Source organism: Strongylocentrotus purpuratus, unplaced genomic scaffold, assembly GCF_000002235.5.
Source record: "Strongylocentrotus purpuratus isolate Spur 01 unplaced genomic scaffold, Spur_5.0 spur5_scaffold_1, whole genome shotgun sequence".
Lineage (NCBI taxonomy): Eukaryota > Metazoa > Echinodermata > Echinoidea > Camarodonta > Strongylocentrotidae > Strongylocentrotus > Strongylocentrotus purpuratus.
Window position 1 is genome coordinate 13,836,060 of NW_022145594.1, and position 16,547 is coordinate 13,852,606.

At 36.9% G+C, this 16,547-nt stretch overlaps 1 long non-coding RNA gene across 1 annotated transcript; it reads right to left on the reverse strand.

Annotated features, from left to right (window-relative positions):
• Positions 1 to 9,911: 9,911 nt before the first annotated feature.
• LOC105441777 lies at positions 9,912 to 16,032 on the reverse strand. Its single transcript, XR_972188.2, has 5 exons — positions 15,786 to 16,032; positions 13,259 to 13,361; positions 12,698 to 12,829; positions 11,558 to 11,670; positions 9,912 to 10,266 (listed from the first exon to the last, which is right to left on the reverse strand). It is a non-coding gene; the product is annotated as an uncharacterized LOC105441777 (long non-coding RNA).
• Between the last annotated feature and the right edge of the window lie 515 nt (positions 16,033 to 16,547).

Below are 16,547 nucleotides of genomic sequence, written 5' to 3' on the forward strand. Positions count from 1 at the left end.
TACACTTCTTCCTTCTTTTTCTGTCGAATTGCATACATAATTGTAACCGCCCGCAACTCCATCAACAAAGTGTCAAAAAACAACTGGTCATTAGTTGCAAATTTCAGATGTTCTTTACCAACATGTTCAAACTGTTTACCATCAAGACAGTCAACATTAAGGTACTGTAGGGAAACTTCATTTACCTTCTCCTTAATAAGATTAAAAAATTCAGACTTTTTCAAAAATGAGTTATTAAACTTCCAATAGGTAAATCTCTTATGGCATTTATCTAACATAATGTCTAAACTGATCATTGAATGATCAGTGCGATAGCCAAAACCAATTTCACATTTTCTAACCAAGGAAACTATATCTGAAGACATTAAAAAGTAATCCAACCTACTTTGCTTCAATGGTGTAGGCTGTCGCCAGGTATAGGATTTTGTATCAGGATGAAGTTGAAGCCATGGATCAACCAAATTAAAGTCTTCTTTTTTTTTTTTTTTTTCAAGTACCTTTTCCCTTGCTTTTTTGTTACTAAGTCGAAGGTAATTAAAAGTATCTAACCCCATACTCTATACCAGGTTCCAATCACCACAAATAATTTTGTGAGGATCATCATACTCTAGTAAGATGTTTTCTATACAACTAACAAATTCTGGGAAGTCACTATTTGGCCCATATAATACAATCAGTGAAAACTCTAGAAAACCAAACTGAATACTAAGGGCTACATAGTTTCCATCAGTATCACTCTTTACTCTTTTTATAACAAACTTTATGTTTTTGTCAATAAAATTGCGACTCCTCTTGCATTAGATGCTTTATATGAAAAGAAACCTCTTCCATCTCACTCTTTTAATATTTCTTCTTCCCATTCACAAAAAAAAATGAGTGTCTTGTAGACAATATATATTTGCATCTTTCTTTTTCAAAAAATGAAATGGATCCTTTCTTTTACAACGTTCTCCAAGTCCACGGCAGTTTAATGATAATATTTTGATATCTTTACTATTCATAACAAAGGAAAACATTGTTCATTACAAAATTATTCATACTTCCGAAGATGATAACACTGCAGAGAGAAATGAAGTACATAAATATTTTGGAGGGATTTTGTTTTTTTACACATAACATACACAATACTACACAAAACAAAAAACATAACACGCACAAAACTATACAAAACAAACAATACAACTTCGATTCCAGGTCAAAATGCATCATGGTCCCCCTCCCATGATGGATCAATTTTCTATAAGCATGAGAGCCTAATAATTATACAAGTTAAGTGTTCATTTCCTTTAAAAAATAAAGTCTCTTTAATGTCTTACTTCTTGCTGTCAGCCTGTGTAGTTCATGACTGTTTTGTTACATAACTACTGCTCTTTATCTTTTTTTCCAGTCATCTCCACCACTCGCTTTCTTTGTTTGAAGAATAACATCAATGCCAACTACTCTGATTCTTGTTAGAAATCCTTGCTTCCTCAGCTCATATCCTCTTGAGGCTAACTGGCTTCTATTTATCTTCATCTTTCTTGGCAAATCTGTGCGAATGGATACGCGAAATAATGGGTCATCCTTGTCTCTGTCTCCAGGAGTAGCATCAGCACTAGTAGGAGCTATACCTCCCCTCTTCCTTCTGTTCTGATATGAATTGTATGCGTAGAATGCACGTAGGACCTTCTCCTTGTCAGAAAATTTGACAAATCTCATGATGATAGCATCTGGGGCCTTATCTCCTTCAGGATCTGACATGTTACGTCGACGAGGTAATCTATGGTTGTTTGCGAATTGCATTTTCACTATTTCATCATCACTTGTAGGCTTATTCATGAACAAAGCAATCTTCTTCTTTGCAATATCTTCCACATTCTCATTCGTCGTGGTTTGCACACCATACATTAGGAGATTCTGCTTTCTCTCGTGCAATTCTGCTGCAAGTAACTTATTCTCACATTCTCGTTCTACTCTTTCAATCTCCCTCTGTATTTGCGGGATTCTTTCCTTCTCCAAATCCATAATTCTGTTAGAATTATCTTGAACTGCAACTTCAATGATACTTACAGATTTTTGGATATCTGCAATGTCCTTATTGAAAGAGTCGAGCTTCGAATTGAGCTGATCTGCTATGTCCTTTTTGAACGAGTCGAGCTTTGAATTAAGCTGTACTGACAGCTCACGAATCATGTTGCGTAGGTCTGCTTGCGCTCTTGGGTCATCCTCGCCTCTCGCCGCCGGCGGTGATGCACTGCTTCTCGAGCTCGTACTCGCCACTGCCTGTTGGTGTCCGCGTGGTTCACCGTCATCACCCTCCATCATTTTACCGTTTTTATCCTTCCTTACAAGTCTAGATCTCAAACTATATTCCTTACGTTGACCCTTCTTTCCTTTCTTTACTTTCTCCTGGCTCATTTTAAATCAAAGAAGACATAATTATGCAATTTTGTGATCTTTTCACGGGAGCACGTAAAAGGTGGTCATTCCATGCTGCACTGTGACGTCAGAATCCCCATACAAGATATTGCTTAAGCATCTTACTTTGCAGTTGGGAATGTGGTCTGAATATTCAAATGCGAGGGAGGAAAAATGTTAAGATTTGTGAGGTCGCAGTGCCAAAAAAAAATGCATCTTATAAAGAGAATTAAATTCAATACTGATGGGGTTATACTCACATTCTCACAACGGAAGACTGAAAAGACCTTTGATAGGTAACATGAGCATTTACGCTTACGACATGTGGTCTCCTGCTTTTTCCTTTTGTAAGAAACTTTTATTTTAACTTAAAACATATTTTATCAAACTTACATGTTATTCATAATATTTTTTTGTATGTTTCTTTGTATTAATTTAAAAAAGTGAAAATAAAACAAAACAAACAAAGAAACATAATTATATAATCTATGAAATCAATGCGAGTGAGTGTAGTGAGCGAGCTTTGGGAGAAATCGCCCTAATATTTATATTATTTATTTATATTCAAAAAGGCACTTATGAGAATGGTAAATGGGAATTTGTCGACGGAATTTGGGCATACATCAGATTTTGATAGGGGCATTCATAAGAGTTGAACATGGGATTTAATGAAAAGGGGATACGTCCCTTATTAGAAAGGAAAAGGGGCACGTATCATTGTTAAAAAGGAAATTGTCAGAGGTATAAAAGGTCATGTATCGCCCCAGAAAAGAGCCACTGACTAAATATAAAAGGGACACTTTTAATAGGTGAAAATGGGGCATTTAAGAAAAGGGGAAGGAGCTCTTTTGTTCTAATGGGAAAACTGATCATACGGAAAAGGGGGCACTTATTAGATTGGAAAAGGGGCACACGTGGAAATAAAAAGTGTGCTTATGGGAGCTAAAGTGGGTAATCATTAAAAGGGGAGGGGCACTTCCTACAAAGTAAAAGAGGCACTGGTCAAAGTAACAGAGGCACCTCTCAAATTTGAATAGGGTAATTATCAAAGGTGAAGGGGGCACTTGGCAAAAGTGAAATAGGCACCTTTTAAGGTAAAATGGGCCCTTTTGCTCTGTAAAAGTGGCACTTCTTACGAATTTATAGGGGCACTTTTCCTAGGTAAGAAAGATTCCATGACATTTGCTCCGGCGACAATTGCTCCGCTGTAAATTTCATACACTAATCGAATGGCTAACTTCAACCCTGGATTCAACACTATACCCTACCCTAAACCTAACCCTAAACCTAACATAAAACCCTATTGAAACCCTAACTCTAACCCTATATCTTAGACGAAATAAAGCCCGGAGCAATTGTCGCAGGAGCAAATGTCGTGTCACCGTAAGAAAGGGCACTTTTGAGGTACTTGAAAAAGCCTCTGACTACGAGGCTGGCTATTTATATTCATTTATTCATTCATTCAAAATGGTTTATTTCAAATAAAACTTTCATCGCAGCGTTAAGCCGAATTACAAAGGTTTACAAACAAAATTAAAAACACATAATGTAATATAAAACATTGCATAACATGATATATTGGATCTGAAAAACAAATCAGTATAGATAGGAGAAATATAGCTAATTGCAACATATGTCCACATTATCATGACACATGGGAAACGCTTGAGCTACTTAAATTCGGCTGTCTTCGCCGATACCGTGGTCCCATCTGGATGTCATCGTACTATAATACGATGGCTACACGATGGCATTGCGAGGGTTTCACGTAGTCGTGTTGCCTCCCGAAGACAATCGGGCAGCTTCTTGTTTCCTTCGTATTGTCTTCATGAGGTGATAAATGCCCGATGGCACCGATAATCACACGAAGTAATTACGGAGATGACACAATTTGACAAGATGCCCTCACGATGGCCTTACGAAGGGCAAAATGGACACATGAATACAACACGAAAATGAACCATCGCAAGGTCTTCGGGCAACTTTTTGGCACGCCAAATATTTTGCCACCGCTCACGAAGTTGCTGCCGGAGCCTGAAAAATCCACCGGCCACACGATTGCTTCAGATGCCCTTACGAATGACCCGATATGGCCCCATGTGTTTACGATCAGAGCCGAATTCGGAATTTTCCTTCATCGTGTGTTCATCTTATGTCAACTTCCGGACAGTGTGACGCGGGCATTAGTAATAACAATGACAATTATACCACCACCACTACTAATGATAATGAGTAATGTCAAAATAATAGTAATACAAAAAAACACACAAAGGAACAAACAAAAAACAGCTCGAGATTCCCCCTAAACAGATAGCAAGGCTGCTTTATAAAGTCCGTTTTAGGTGTTTTAAATCGCTAATTACCAATATTGCCAACTTTGTCGCAGTATTTCTTAACATCGATAATGTGTTTCTACTTTGCAATTGACGATGGTATTTGGACTATATGAGGAAGGAAATAAAAACGAAAGAAAAATAACCTGGTAAATATTATTTACTTATTGACGTTGAAGGACTTTCCTCAGAGACTGTCTCCATAGATTTTCTGTGGGTAGTGAGTTCTCCTATTAAATCATATTGAGTAACAAAACAATACGTCGTTTTACAACTGAGAATTGTTTTGACAAATTACAGAATTGCTAGCTTTAAAAAGGGGTTACACGTAAAACCACTCATGTACTCTCTTTCCTTTTTGCGTCATTATTCGTAGTTGAATTTGTTTGACTAAGAATACTTTGGTTTATTGAGTTTTCAATACATATGCGCTCATTAACGGGAGAAGCCCCGGAATAGACATTTTCCAATATATTAGTAACGCTGTGCGGAAGGGACGATGTATTGTCATGGCGGGATGGAAGAATTTTTTTAAATTAATGAGTGATACAAAATCCATCAAAATAAAGTACAACTTGATTTCTAACATCAATACAAGTATACAAATAATACGTTTGCTATAAGACAATGAGAAGCAAACACAGATTGGTTATTCACATTCAATTAACCATATACACAGTCAATATACAAATACAAAAGGAGAAGTAAAGTACGGTCTATGAGTTTAAAGATATTAGTAAAAACATAATCCATAAAGGTTTAAGTGAATTCTAGATTTTTGTTGAAACTAACAAATAAACAAACATACATTTAAAAAAACTGGAAAGTGCACTATAAAATTTTCGTTTAAAGGTGACATCTTGTGCAACTCCCCCCTAAAAAAGCCCGTTCTTTTACCTCTTAAAGTTCATTTTACTGAAAAAAAAAGATTTTGCAGGGAAATGACTTGAATAACTTTCCCGTCCATCCTCGAGCTTCAATGCTCCAGCTTTTTATTCCTTAATAAAATGGCCTTCAGTGGGGAGTCTTATATAATGTCTAGGTAACTGTGAATCTATAAATCGCCTTCATTAAATGGAATAAGAAAAATGGCAGCTTTACACTTTAATGTTTCTAATCTGATTTTAAACAATACATTTCAAGAGTCACTTTTGTTAATGTGACGACACACATTGGTCATAAATCGTTTCATCAGTGACACGTACTTACAATGATAATGAGGTATTACACTTTATGTAATGTTTCCCAGTAAACAATAATTATTGAAATGCTTACCCTCTTTTTTGATAAAAACTGATGTCTGCACGTGATCAAAAGATGAGTTCCTAGCAACCTTGCATACAAGCACAATATCATTATCATCTGCATATATCGGTGTAAAGGTTATTGTCCGTGTAGGCACAAGAAGACGTCCATCATGTCCATCATACATATTGTGTTGAGGTTCAACAAAAGCATTTAGCTTGTTTGGAATCACCCACTCCAAATTGACGGCTGTTTTCACCGTTGTATTAGTTTTACAGACTAATGTCTTGTTCTCCCCTTCTCCAACAATGAGTGATCCTTGATTCTGTAGAATGGTACCGGAGGCTTTTTCGACCAATATTAATCCCTTTGGTGGAACTTGAAATTAATTTAAAAGAAAGGAAACATCTAGATTTAGTGAAGAGTAATGCTTTCAAGATGACAATATTATGTTTGTATTTGTTTATTCGCACTTGTATTTGATCACTGAAACGTAATTGCAAAACAAATGTAATTAAATCACTTTCTTCACCCTGCTGCATACATAAAATAAAATGTCATTGATAACTCCTTAGTGGGACCTAATTAATGTATAGAGGCCCAATACAAAATATCATGTATAACTCCTCTTTTTGAAGTTTAGGACTGTAAATTTATTTGTCAAGAATAATAGGACAAATTATTTGATGTTTATCTCGTTATTACTCAACCCTTTCATATGTTTTTGGAATTGGTCAAAAAGTATACTCAAAGACACATGTTGATTCATAGCCAACACTAATTGGTTGCTGAATTTGTTAATGTGGAAATTGTTATTTGAAAAAAGGACAAACTTTGTATACCATTTACTATCATGTTGATTTCACAAGTCTGTCTGTAGCTTTGAAAAAGCATGATGATAGTATAGTCATCTTCATGAACCAACGAAACGTTGCGAATTGTGACAGTGCTGCTGATAAACGTATTGTTTATTCCAAGTGTGTGTCTTGCAGTATTATGTTTACAGGGGTTAAATGTGTCGCAGTTGAATAATATCGAGCCATCACTTTTCCTCCAGGTTATTGATTTTATGAGCTGGTTTGTGTTAACCGTGAGACATTGGAGGTTCACGTCCTCTCCAGCAGTTGATTCCATAAAGATGTTCCTTTCATCTGTAACGAGAACATAACACATATTAAAATCTACAAGAATACCGCTTGTTGCAAGTCTTCATTTCATTAATTTTGTACTCACTTAAACATGATAAGAGCATAGCTTAAGCACTTCAACATAGAGACGTATGTACTGTTGCCAAATATGCAAAATAAATAATGAAAAATTGAATAAAAGTGAGATTTTACGGTTCTTGTTATGTGTCCAGATCCAGGTTAAAATGCAAAATAAAGAGAAGTTTAAGAGAAGGGTTTGGAAAAAGAAAGTAGATAAAGCTAGGTCGCATTGCTCCCTTCTTAATTATATTGTTCTCTAGGATATGGTTATTGTTATCACCAAAGTGGGGTAAAGTGAAAATAAGCGTCTGCGAAAAATAAAATGTTATTTTATTTGCGTTTAGTTGAAATATATTATTTTCATCTGAATATTGATAAATCATGAGCGCCGAATAAAGGATAACGCTCCTAAATAAGCATTTCCAAAGAGTATATATTATACAAACATCCTAAATTACAATGGTCTGGCTAAATCATAGGAAAGTTCCTATCAAGTCCAATAGTGTTTTTTCTATATATCAATGATCAATATTACAATTTCAATAAACTTAGGGATCAGTTGCTGAGCTACTCAACAATTGGTGTCAGGTATATTCCACGAAAAAAATCGCTGGGAGGAGGGGGATTCGGTAAAAGAACCTCTTGGTCGCTTTGCTCTCATGATTTATCAATTTATTGTGGTTATTCAAAATTTGATTACCAATCTCAAGTTTAGTATATTAGTTATGAGTATCACTTCGTAAACAAGCACATTTTAATTAAATATTACGCATAATAAGCATTCATATATTGTCATATTGTTAGTAAAATACTAAAACATTAAAATCTTCATGAGAAAAATAGAATAGAGGAGAAGGTTACCGCGGTTATACGAAGAGTTCAGAAAGCCATCCATAAGTTTTTATGGAAAAAACTCAATAACTAAATAAAAGCAGTGTACATGAAACATGTTAAGATTAATTAATGGCGTACTCACTTGCAGAACAAAATTCAGATCCGATAAGAATGAAAAATAACTGCCACATATTTCCAATTTGTTTTATTTGCTCAGGGTTACAAACAAATCAATGATATTTCAATTAGAGAAATGAACTGTTTATTTGAAGGTTTACGAGACGTTAATGCAACCACACGACAAACGTTCATAATTATGTTTCAACAGTTACACGGATACATGTTTTATTTCAAAAAAAGCTGGCGCTCTCTAGCTCAGAGACTTAAATATAATAGAAGTTTGGGGAAGGTATTTTCGGGAAACATCTTAATAAACATATTTAAAAATGCAAAATTTGACTTATTTGCTTTATGTTTTCTGTTACGCATTTAGTGTACAGCGCTCAGAGGCACTTATCTCCTACACAAAAGAAGCAATGGCTAAAACCAAGAAGACAATGACAAAATGTTAAGATGAGATTTGGAACTATATAAAATAGGCTAGTTGTACAAGCTTATCTTTTCAATAAAAAACAGAACATAAGAAACACCGATCAACCCCTATAAATAAATAAATAAATGGATAAATGATTACGTTAATGAATATATTAATAACTAACTAAATTAAACGGTAATTACATCAATCAATAGGTGTGCATACTTTTACCTTTTGCATCGAACCATCTAGACACAGTTTAAACTTCGTCACAGCATGGCGTATATTATGAGGTGATCTGCAACAGATCCTGCAGATGACCTCAAAATTACCATCAATTTCTTACCACTACTTCCTCTCGGTCCGAAATAGAAAAACGATCTACCTCTCAGTGTTGTCAATCAACCGTGAAGTCATCTCAATTGCTACGCTATGTAGGTGCCATTTTGTAAAATCACATTATCAATCGTGTATCCATAACCAGTACATACACTTAAACTTCAGACCAGGGTCACTGTCCAGGCTTAGTAATGTCCTAGCGCGTCATATTACAAAAGATCAAGATTAAGATTAATATTGAGAATAACAAAAATTTAGACTTATGGGGCGTTGCAAGAAAGTTGCGTTTAAACGCAACTCCCCAAAATCAAGCACAACTCAGGCGTTTAATTGCAAATTTGCGATTAAACGCCAGTTGCGTTCAATCCTGTTGCAAGAAAGTTGCGTTTAAACGCAAATGCCCCAAATCAAGCGCAACTCTGGCGTTTAATCGCAGATCAAGCGCAACTTTGCAATAAATTTGGAGGTAGCGCAAAATTTGCAACTGATTGGCAGTTGATTGCAATTCTTCAAAATGGCGGCTGCGAATGAGGATGGTGGGAGGAATGTCCCAGACAAAATAGATCCATTTATTCATCTTTTGGAGAAAAATATCCAAAAAAGGTAGATTTTGAAGAAAAAAAACTCTGTTAATCAGATTATATTACTTGTAGCTTCAACTGCTTACTGGTTTTTTCCATAGACCTGTGTACAAATGTGTTCAAATACTTATATTTTTTTAAATTTCCATAGGCTGGTGAACAAATTCAATATATTCTGCCATTCATTTCACTAAACTTCACATTATTGAATATCCATGTCATTCAAACATCAATCTTTCTTGCTTCCCTTATAAACCAGCCATCTTCATTGGAAATCACAACCTGAATTCCAATGAAGATAGACACCTCTCTTGCATTGTACACAAAAATATCCATCCACTGATCTCTGCACAAAGTACCCCAAATTTTACCCACCGACAGCTCACACTAACCTGTAACCAAAATCATTCTGAAATAATTACAATAGTTTAAAGATCAATTCATTTGAAATCACTAATCAAGTGTGGATTTTAATTCATTTGATCCCTCAATTGTTAGTGTTTACAGAAACAGGGGGGGGGGGGGCAGCTTGAAGCGTGGAACTATGAGGATCAGTGAGGTTCTTTTCGGATAAAGTTCCTTATAAAATTAATCAGGATCAGGAGGGTCACAAACTCCTTCTCTACCTCCACCATCACATCTTGATTCCTGAAGAGCCTTTGTGGATAGAGATGAACTTGGGAGAGGTTCCCATGTTGTTTTGGAGTCACATGCCACTTATGCTGACTGCTCCTCTTCAGCAACTCCTACAGACAAGTCCGCTTGCATCAATGTTACCAATTCTGATAAGCCGGCTGATCATGAAACAAATGTTAATTGAAAGAAGAAAAACAAAAATCAATATTTTACAAGCACTTCAAGATCTAAAGCTGACATCACAAATATATTTCTTTTGTTTTTCTTCTTTATGTTGTTTTTCTTCTAGTAAATTTCAAAGGGCTTTTATTTTTATATAAATTCACTATTTGCTCGACAAGAGTACATTCCTTATTTTCCATGCTTATAAGAACAACGACATATACCGGATCAAAATAGTACTTCTCATAGTGGTCTGAAATAAAGTGTCATATTTCGAAACATACCTTTTATTACTAATATACTACATGTCTGAATAAAAGATCTTATTAACTAGATGGACCTTCGAGCGCGCGCAGTCGAAAATGATGCCTCCGCCATAGAGCCATTTTACAAACCAAAACAGAAGCGAGCTATTGTTGCATACATAATAAGCCCTGTGACCTTTGACATTTGACCTTGTTACCCCAAAATCTAATAACTTCATTGGTTCTGCAAGATAAATACATGACCTAAGTTTGGTGGGAATCCATCAATGGGTTCTTGAGATAACGCGTTCACAAGCTATTTTTGCATACATAATGAACCCTGTGACCTTTGACCTTGGATCTCGTGACGGACGGAAGGACGGACAACCCGAAAACATAATGCCTCCGGCTACTTTGTAGCGGAGGCATAAAAATTCAGACCATTGTTTTAAGATTAGCATTCATAAAATGTCATAGAATTTACTCCAAATAAATGTGTATAATCTTTAACCCTATTGTAACCCCGGGGGGGGGGGGGTCAATTTGACCCCTCCTCCTCCCTGTAGTCCCGACTACTCCGGAACCGCGGCAGATATAAAATTTTCCTTTCTTTAATTTTTTTTTCGAGTCTTACTCGGGGGGGGGGGGGGGGTAAAAACCTGGTCTGAAATACCCCGGTTTAAATAAGGTTAACTTTAAGCTGTGAAAACCACATTTCCATTTGAGTGTCCATTGATTTGTTTTTATTTTACTTTTTGTACACAAATATGTTTTACTTTATCACACTTGCAGAGAACAACCAGGATAAAGTCATATAAGATAATAAGATCTTGTATAGCAAGGCTATTCCCCCCTCACAACAACAACAAAAAAAAACTTTATTATGGGAGTATAAATCAGAAGACTTAGTATTTTATGTTGCCTTTCTTAATCACTAATCAAAATTTCGAACTTGGGTTACTGTTGTTTAAACAATATAAAGAAAGTGAGATGGATTGCAGGTGGCAAGGATGTGCTCATACTCTACTACGATGCAACTCACTTCAGACACTGTCATCTTGCCTCTGAGTTTTAGACAGCAAAGTCCTTGTTGTGTCTGCCATATCACCATGAGCTTCTCACACTGCCCTTCCTTTGCATTACATGTACAGGCACCTGTTTGTATGGAGACATACAATAAATTTACTTTAAAACATGTTCATGAAAGCATTGTAGAATAATAACTATAAATATCACAATCAGCAATCTCGCGCAATGCGAATGTATCCCCTGGCACTGGCAGCGATTTTTGTGTCATCCTTAAGTTTGAAGGAGGGACAAATGTCCCCTCTCCCCTCCCTGAAACAAAAAGATGACGTTTAGATCGCCACTAGTGATTCAGACTATTGTCAAGACTAGGAGCAGGCTCAACAAAACAATATGTGTGTAGATTAGAGTATAATGCATCTCTATAGAAAATTTGAAAGAAATGTCTAAAGAAATGTGGCCTGCAGAACACACACATTTCCACCAAAATATGACCTGACCCAATAAAGATGCAACAGTGGGGGTGGGGTGGACATGGCAGCATCACCAACAAAAATAGGCGTGTAGATTTTACGATACACTTCCATAAAAACTTTGAAAGAAATCTGTAAAAAAAAAATGTGGCAGTTAGAGCGCACAAAAGAAAATACATTTCCACCAGCACCTGGAAAATCTAATGGTACGACACTTGTTCCTGAGACAAATGCTCCACGTCGATTTTTTACACTATTTAACCAAATACTTTAAGCCCAGCTGTACTACTTGTAGCTACTTGCTCCCTCTATATAGAAAACCATGCCAAAGCAGAACTTGTTGGTTCCCCATCATGATGATCCTCCTTTTATTATGTTAATTGAGAGCTGAGTTGATGAGATAGCCACCTGTCAGTGACCACGCTGGGTGTTATAATCCCTCCCGGACAAAATAGTACAGATGGATTCAACACTAGACCCAACCCTAACCCTACACTTGACCTCAGTCCCAATTGCAACACTCGGCCTAACCCCACACCTTTGACGAAATAAAGCCTTGAGCAGTCATTGCAGGAGCAAATGTCCGGTTACTCAGAATACCATGATAGACTCACTTGCTATGAATTTATCTCTCTTTCTTTCCCAGATTTGTTAAAAACATTGTAATATTCATTATGAATTACCAGTTTATTGTGCTTTGCTCCTATATTGTTAGGCACAAGAGGCCATTGCTTTGAGGTAAGGGGCAGAACATGAAGACTTGGAACCTCGAGGCATCCCATGATCTCTCTCCATGAAGCCCTTGGTCTTTATCCCTGGAACAGAATTATAAACATTTCAATAAATATTAACCAAATACGGAAAAAAATAAAAAATAAAATAGCATTATCTAATATTTTAGTCATCTTCCAGTTTACTGTTACACCAAAATTTGAAGGTCAATAATTTTCTTCTTTTGCTTGTCATTCTTTTTTATGTATTGGACCACCCCCCCCCCCTCCCTTCTACAAGAGCTTCAAAGTTTAATTCTAAAAAGAGGTTTATTGAAAGTTAAAACTCACTTTAAATTAACACAACAGCAACTTCTTTGTAGAAATGTGTATGTTGATGCATACATAGCCACTCCCTGAATGGATACTTCTCAAACTTGCCGTTTGCAACCCCTCCAACTTGGCCTTGACCTCACTCATTTCAAAATTTCCTTTTACTTGACAAAACTAGACGGATCAAGTAAATATGTTTACCTTCTCTTGTGGTGGTCTTTTCTCTCCAGGACATTTTTTTTTCAAGCACATACTCAATGAAGGCAATGATTTAGTACTGCGACAAGTCTCTCTGCCCCTATTCCTGTAAAAGAGAGCGGGAATTAAAAAAATGAGCATGATCATATGAATAATTTCCATTGTCATAATGACCTTTGACCTTTATTTGTTATGTGACACATCTTCTCCGATCTTCGCAAATTTGGTACCAAAAGATGTAGGAGACTTCAATAAAAAAAAAGTCATGAAAGGGTATTGTGATATTCGCAGCAGTTAAGCAGTTTGCAAAATTACTTTGGGTCAGGGGTCAGATTGACCCCCCCCCCTGGTGTGAGATGGGTTAAACAATAGAATATCAAGCACGGTTTTGTTTTTCACAACTCACATGCAAGCGCGGATCCATGTGGCAATTTTTCCGGTGTGCCCCCCCCCCCCCACCCCAGTAGCCCCTAAAACTGTTTTTTTTAAATATGATAATGACGTAAATTTAACCTTTTTTAAAGGTGAAATTCAAAGAAAATCAGAAATATGTCAACTAACGTATTACTAGAAACTTGTAAGCTAACAGATGGCCATCGTACAAGTTTTAGGTCAACTACATATCGGGTGATTTATAACAATACAAATACAACCACCTCCAAAGCAGCTGGGATATACGAGAGATTCGCCGGAAAAATAACAATGTTTTAACTACGTCACTATATGGACCAATACTGCCCAAGCAGACGACATCCCTAGAATGAATATAATTGCAAAGCAATTATTTGTCAAATTATAATGAGTTTAGTGTATATAAATGTAATGGCATGTCAAACCATTTAAAAGGGGATATGACCCGATTCTGATAACTAAAATCTTTTGCTTGCAAATACACAGGATAGGGGTTCATTAACAATCAAAGAAACCAGACTTTCAAATTGAAAACCCCCAGAATGATATTAAGGACGGCATTTGTTCCCTCTTGAAACGCCGAACATACCTTGGTGTGTGCAGCTGAATATACAATGGCGTCTTATTTTGTTTACAAGCAACAGATTCCTTTATTTTTGTATCGCAGCATTTGTCATCAAAATAAAACCATGCGCGGGGTTTTGGGTGGGGCAATAGATTATACATTCAGCCTGACGGTAGTGAAGTAAGAGAAAGAACTCAAGAGAAGATGAAAACACACGCACTGAAAATGTGTGAGATGTCATGGGACATCGTCTGCTTGTGCAAATAATATCCATACTGTGATCTCACACATCTCAGAAGCGTTCGGAGAGCTCTTCAGGTGCTTTGCCGGGGCTGTATTTAAGCGTTTTGTAATTTATAATAATCGTTCCTTCGAATTTTTCCAAGCATTGAATTTTGATAACCTCGTCGAATCAAAGTTTCAACTTTGCAATAATGAAAATAAAGTTAGTTTTTAAAATCAATGAATATCTACTTTAAAACAAACAAAAAAACGGTGAGATCCTTTTCATCACCCCCCCCCCCCCCCCCCCTGCGTATTCACCGGGTGGATGAATCGATGCTAAATATTTTTCTTACGAATTGCCCCCCCCCCCAAAAAAAAAAAAAAATAAATAAATAAATAAAAAAATGTGCTCTTCCCGCCAAAATATAGAATAGCTACATGTGAAGGTCCTCCCAGCCAATGTTCAAGAGCAAGTAGTCTACGAAGTAGGCCTACCGAGTACCGGTACTCAATATGAAATTAACATTGCTCTGAGCAGATTAGTAGCACAAATTTATTTGGAAGAGTCATTAGTAGAAGTGTGGGGGGGGGGGGGGGTGGGGAGTATACGTAAATGTAGGCCTAATCTTTTTTCCCTCAAAATTTGATAATCGCAACCCCCCCCCCCCCCCCCCCCCCCCCTTGACTGGTACTTGCTTAATGCTAGATTGTACTGCTTAGTTAATTAGGGCTCTTTCATTTTTTTTTGCCAGGAGTTGGTCACAGTTTTGTTTTTTGCAGTGTGTCAAAATGACATCGATCTAGATCTAGACTAGGCCTAGACCTCTAGCAATTCTAGAGCCATTAGCCCATTTGGCATTGAGTGATTGACAATGTCAATGTCAATGATCGGTCTTTTCTTCTGAAAATGCCCTGGTTCTTCTCTGATTTTAAATAATCTTTGACAGACTTTAAGTTTAATGCTCTACCCTGTCAGGAATAATACAAGATTAAGCATTAGAGGAATGAGAGTTCAATCCCAAGTCACATTTTACAAGTGCAAAGACCCCCCCCCCCAATCACAACACAGCAACTAACTAGCAGCACTGAAATAGCAGCGAATGAAGGCGAGATGCAAACAAAACACAAATAGCTACATGTGGGACAATGATTAAGGAAATGAGTATCAGAGAAGTATTCGTGACCCCCAAATTTGACCAGCGATACACTAAATATTTTCCATTTTTTCAAGACAAATTTATTCCAGAGATAAGCAAATAATATTAGTTATCTATAAATCATACATGATTAAGCACAAATACGATCGAAATTGAATATTTTTCCACTTACCCTGCTCAGAATCAAAATGATTGCACAGTCAAAGGAATCAGCTGTGCAGACAACAAGTGCTCACTTAAAATTGAGAAATTTGCTAGGCTCGGCCATCCAGTCGTTTTCACAAATACAAAATAACGCCGATCAGTTGCAAATCAGTTGCAACTTGCATTTGATTGCTAGCTAGTTTCTTGCAACAGAAAGTGGCAATTGATTGCAAGTTGCGTTTGTATATCAGTTGCAAAATTTGCAACTGATATTTGCAATCGATTGCAACGCAACTTTCTTGCAACGCCCCATTAGAATAATATAAAGATAACGATTAAGATCAAGACCAACATAATGAAAATGCCCAATAAAGCAGCATCCCAGAACAATTCCGCTGAGGGACCCCTCTCACGACCGGCCCTGACGGTGCTATCATGGAACGCCGAAGGTATATCAGATGCCAAGGAGGAAGTGAACTGCGATGTGCTATGTCTTCAAGAGACTCACCGCGGCAGCGACAATCCACGGCCCAAGGTCAAGGGTATGAAGCTTGCCATCGAGCGGCCACATCGCTAATATGGAAGTGCTATCTTCACGAACGAGAAGATCAGACCAGATTCTTCATCCTATACCCACAATAATGAAATCGAAGTGCTGAACGTGACAATCAAAGGACTTACGATCTCCTCCATCTACAAGCCACCAAACATCAGTTTTTCGTATCCTTCCACCACGACCAATAGGCATATTGTAATTGGCGATTACAACAGCCACAACACGCAATTGGGA